Raw genomic sequence first — 6,191 nt, forward strand, 5'->3', positions numbered from 1 at the left:
CACACAAGTGAGAAACATCTAACCCCCTTTTCACACTCTTACATCTGTGCCCTCACTATATTATCATGGTATTTTTTTTTAGAAAAAGAAACTGAAGTCGGATTTCAAACAAAGTATCCGCCCCCCCCCCCCCCCCCAATAAACACTGTCTCAAATCAGTATTGTCTCTAATTATTATTCATATTTGGATTACTGTTATGGATGTGCTACGTGTAAAGCTTAAAAATTTACAACACTAGCCACAGCATGCCGAGAAGACCAAACAGAGGGCAAACCATTGCGACCTGGAAGCGCCTTTAGCCACCATCACGCTCAGGCAGAGACAAACATGAATAACCTACACAAGCACCCAGCCGGTGCATCTTGTTTCACTGTCACACCTGGTCAGACTACTGGGACACTATCGGTATGGACTATGGCTTGTGAAGTTGATTTGTATTTTCGAGGTGTGAGTAAGTAATAAACATATGACAAAGAACACAGAATCAGTTACTGACATAACAGTATCAATTTTGAAGTTTAGAACAAAGACAAATCTTACACCAATTCAGAGGAAGATCAAATATTTCAGTGTAAAACAATACTTTACAATTAAAGGAGACCACTTACTGAAAAGCAGAAGCTTCAATTTGTCAACAGGCACTCACAAAAGAAAAACCTTGCTACTTGCTAGCTTTCCAAATCATCCTTTGTCGAGCTAGAGTAGACGTTGACACGCCCGCGCGCCCACACACACACACTCTCTCTCTCTCTCTCTCTCTCTCTCTCTCTCTCTCTCTCTCTAGTCGGCACTACGTAGGGGCAGAGAGAGAGAGAGAGAGAGAGAGAGAGAGAGAGAGTGTGTGTGTGTGTGTGTGTGTGTGTGTGTGTGTGTGTGTGTGTGTGTGGGCGCGCGCGCGCGCGCGCGCTCGCACACACACACATATTCATCAGCAGATCCTTCTAGTGAATGTTCTCCTTTAATCCTAAATTATTTACATTCAAAAAGAACTTTCCTACAACATAAACATAAAACAAAAGTGGATTACAAGGGGGACCCAAAAATAACCGGAATTTCTTTCCAAAAAGCATATACTTTATTGTTTTTCAAATACAACCTTAATCTCCTTCGAAGTACTCTCCATTAGCATTAATACACTTGTCCTAACGTTCATCCCAGTGTTCGAAGCACCTTTTAAATTCATCCTCTTTGATACCTGCTAGCACTTTCATGACATTGCGTTTTACGTCTCCCAAGTCCGAGGGTGCTAAATCCAGAGAATAGGGCGTGTAGGTCAAGGTATTTGTCTTTCTTGAGGCCAAAATCTGGCGAATGCTGAGAGCCACGTGCACAGGAGCGTTGTCATGATGCAGGAACCACACGCCAGGATCCCACAAAGCCGCACGTTTTCGTGAAAAACTTCTGCCAAGCCATTTCATAACCTCCAAATAGAATTGTTGGTTTACTGCCTGGTTTTCAGGGACAAATTCAGTGTGTACAATCCCTTTGGTGTAAAAAAAAAAAAAAAAAAAAAAAAAAACCCACACACATATCAACATCTTTTCACATTCGATTTCACTTGTCAAGCTTTTTTGGCCGAGGTGAGCCAGATGACTTCCATTGTGATGACTGTTTACTTTCTGGATCGTACCCATAGCACCATGACTCATCACCTGTAATGATTTTGTTGGAAACAATGTGGATTATCTTTGAACGCGTCCATTTCAAGACAGGCTTTAACGCGACGATCCCTTTGATCTCCGGTAAGAAGCTTCGGCACGAATTTTGCTGCCACTCTTCACATCCCCAAATCGATGGTCAAGATGCACTGAATTGAGCTCCAGGCCAACCCGGACAAGTTCTCAAGTTGGTCGATTGTTCTGTGTTGCTCTTCACAGATGAGATTACGGATTTTGTCGTCTTCGCTTCACACAGTTGGAAGTCGACTGGAACGGGTCTGATCTTCAACCACAATTTCTCCCTTTTTAAACCGAGAAAACCATTCGTACACTTGCGTTTTACTAAGAGCATGGTCTTTGTAGGCTGTCTGAATCAACAGTTTCTGCTGCGTCCTTACCGAGCAAGAAACAAAACTTCACTGTCCCATGTTGTTCGTAAGAACTAGCCATTTCCTCGTGTCACGTCTGCACTGTATGTACACTCAAAGAAACCACACTTCTCACTGTTGGATGATGCCGCGTGGCAGAATGACTCAGCAGAGCTGTTACTACAACCCTCTGGCGGCACAACCTGCTACTACAAGTACACGATGTGCAGCATTAAGATTCCAGTTACTTTTGGGTCCCCCTTCGTATGTGCCTAAATACCATCAAAACTAGGTTTAGTTGTACGTCATTTCCTACTCAATCTTTCTTCCACATCAACTTACATGTCTGGGTAGGTCACCCAAAAAATATAGCAATTAAAGCAATGATACAACTGCCACAGGAGTACTTTGCAATTGCAGTAAGGTCTTGAAACAGACTACAGCCTATGTTTCGTTTCTCAAATCACAGCTTAAAGATCTGTACCGGAATTCTACACTTCACCTAATACTCCTCTGTTAGATCCATGAATGTGTGTACCATTTTCATTACAGTACCAAAACTTTCCTGCCTTACTTACAAAACCTGCATTATTTCTTCATAACTTTTGTACAACAGTGACCAACTGCTATTTTCCAAAACAAAACTGAATGGGGTCAAGTTGACCTACAATGGGGCATTAGACCATTTAGGAAAACTTTCGCAAGCGATTGAATATGCCCAGTGTCAAAATTTATTCTGAACACCGTCCCTTTACCACAGAGATTTATTTTTGCATATTTGAAAGCAAAAACAAATAACACAATAAACTAATCTTGACAAACCAGAGAAAGTTGGCCCAATTTCAGTATATGAAGCACGGCTGAATTATTGGAGACATGGATAATTTGACTACAGAAAACTAGAACCTTTTTCTCTTTGTTCACCAATACCCCATGGAAATATCCAGGCTGCAATTATCCATTCCCACCAAAATGTAGAAAACTGTTCCATGATAACCACACTAGTATCACTGCCATGTGGCATCTAAGGGTATACTTACACTGGATTTGTGAAGGTCAACAACTGCAGGAGGAAAATGCACGGGCCAGTTAGTGCTCCTTGTACAGTAATCTTGCACGATTCGCTGGACCATACAAATTACAGTAGAACCCCTCTAATCCGACCTTGGATTGTCCGTCACTCCAGTTAGTCCGACCACGTTCAGGCTCGCGTGCCTGTGCCGACTTGTCACTGACTGGATGCCTGTCGGGCCATTGTTGCGGTATCTATCGCTGTGCATATTGTTATAGTATACGTTATTGTGCAGTGTGTACCGTTGTCTGTTTTTCAACATGTCTGGATTCAAACTTAAACACTTAACTCTTTCACTAAATGAAAAATTAGGAGTGCTACAAACACTGGACGAAGCAGAATTGCTCCAAAAAATTGCAAAGGAACAATGTAGCTGTTACGACAATTAACGATTGGAGGAAGAATCGGAAAGACATTGAATTCTATACAGTTATGATTGATGGTGGAAAAACACTGAAGAATCGCAAAACATTAAAAAAGCCTAAATTTGAACTGCATAATAACGCATTGTGGATGTGGTTTTGTCAAGAAAGAAGGAAATGAGCTCCAATATCCGGGTCAATTCTCGGAGAAAAAGCGAGTTTTGCACAAAAAACTGGAAGCCAAAAGTAAATTTGCTGCCAGTGAAGGCTGGATTGATCGTTGGAAAACTCGTCACGGTGTCCGATTTGTTTCAATTTCTGGTGAAAAACTATCAGCAGATGCCACAGCTGCTAAGGAGTTTTCCGTTAAGTTTCAAGAAATTGTAGAAGAAAATGAATTATTACCTTGCCAAGTGTATAACATCGACGACACAGGGTGAACTTTAAAACGTTGCCAACAAAAACGCTCGTAGCTTCAAATGAATCCGTGGTAGGAACGAAACTTATAAAAGACAGAATAACAGTCATTCCTTGTAGCAACGCAGATGGTACCCACAAGCTCCCCTTGCTCGTCATTGGCAAATCCAAGAAGCCAAGGGCATTAAAAAATATAAACTTATCTTCCTTGCCCGTTTATTACCGCAATCAAAACTCTGCTTGGATGGACTGCAATCTTTTTAAATCCTGGTTTTTCGACGAGTTTGCGCCATCGGTCGAAAAAGACTAAGCAAAAAAAATCAGCCTGTTCGTGCTCTACTGCTGTTGGATAACGTACCATCACATCCATCTGCGGAAGATTTGGTGAAAGGGGACATAAAAGCTCTCTCTCTGCCTCCTAACGTGACCTCATTCATGGATCAGGGCATTATCCAATGGTTAAGAAGGCGATATTGCAGAAAGTTTATCAGCTCAATCTGAAGGAGGTCATAACTTATTTGAGGCAATGAAATCCCAGAACATCAAAGATGCTATCTACACAATCGCTGCAGCATGGGATGAACTGAAACCTGACGCACTGCGGAAATCATGGCGTAAGTTTTGGCCACAAGTTATGACTGAAAATGAACATACCGAAGATGAGAAAAATGACGACGCACTGGAAATCGTTAAAGATCTACAAACTCTGGAGCCGAACGTCCCTGTCAATGAAGTTGAAGAGTGGATCAATGAATGTGACGAAGACTGACACTTTTGAAGAGCTCAATGACGACCTGATTGTTGCCGCTGTTAGCCAGGAAACTGTGAATGAGGACTGACGCCGAAGACGAACCCACCCCCCCACCCGGATTTCACACAACGATGGAAAAAACCCTTTTGACATCGAGCAGGATCCACAGTGGCCGTGCGGTTCTAGGCGCTACAGTCTGGAACCGAGCGACCGCTACGGTCGCAGGTTCCAATCCTGCCTCAGGCATGGATGTGTGTGATGTCCTTAGGTCAGTTAGGTTTAAGTAGTTCTAAGTTCTAGGCGACTGATGACCTCAGAGCCATTTGAACTCAGCTTCAACTCCAATGGACGTTTTGTGGATAAAAAATGGAGGGACAATGCAAGTAAGTCTAGAATAACATATGCTAAACAAAAATGTATCACTGACTTTTTTCCATGTAATTTGTTTTTACTGTAAAACCGGTGCATACAGTATAATCATTTCTTCGTTTATACGTACAGTGGTTTATTTCTTTGTAAAAAAATTTTATATACAGTGCTATAAAAATTATTTAGTTTACAGCAATATCATTTATACGTAATTAAGTACAGTAAAATACTGTAATTTGATTGTCGTTTTTCCTTTTAAAACCAATACATATTATAGTGTGTGTAGACTTTTTTCATTAGTATATTGTTTAACACTGTGTAAAAAACATCTTTTTATATGACTGTAGACACTTAGTTCTTAAATCATTTAATTTTTTGTACTAAATGTCTTTCTATTTTTTGCAATAAATATTAGATTTTTCGGATAATCCGAACTTTTTTCGTTCCGACCATGGTCCCGGTCCCGAAGGTGATGGATTAGAGGGGTTCTACTGTACTTGAGATGGACTGTCAGTTACCTAATTTGGTCATGCACATTTGGTACACTTTATAAGCCTAACTGCTTCCATTCCTCTGTTCTACCTTCACACAAATTAAGTGTAGAATGTATTCAGTTCACCTAGATATTTCAATAAGTTTAGTGCCTACCCAAGGTGTGAGCAATGCAGAGTGGAAATGCTCTATTACTTTATGAGAAGTACACAAAATAAAAATTTAATATTTTGTGCAATAAAGAAAACTATAGTCACACATTTTAGATTCTTACACTTCTTCTGAGCTCATGTAGTCAAATTCTTATGCTGATATTTAATGTATTTGGAAAGAAAATTCTTGCCCAATGATACACATGTCTGCCTCCTGTTTATTAGTGACAGTCTTTCTTCAAATAAATTACAGATTCCAACCCAACTTATTGTTAAACACCAAGAAAACCAAGATTTGTCCACAACTCTATGACTGGAATTGCAATACTTGATTGCAATTAATAATGTATTTCCAAGATGCAAATTAAAACTAATTATGCTTCCCATAAATGGCTGAATAAATTAAGCTCATATAATGTGGTCTTTTTGACAATGAATCAAAAACTCTTCTCTGCATTTCTACTAAAGTATCTGATTTTGAATAAAACTTTAGGACAGGAATTCTTTAGTAAATGGTTGAAACATTTTATTAGGATGCACAAACAAAGA

Source organism: Schistocerca americana, chromosome 7 (assembly GCF_021461395.2).
Source record: "Schistocerca americana isolate TAMUIC-IGC-003095 chromosome 7, iqSchAmer2.1, whole genome shotgun sequence".
Taxonomy (NCBI): Eukaryota; Metazoa; Arthropoda; class Insecta; order Orthoptera; family Acrididae; genus Schistocerca; species Schistocerca americana.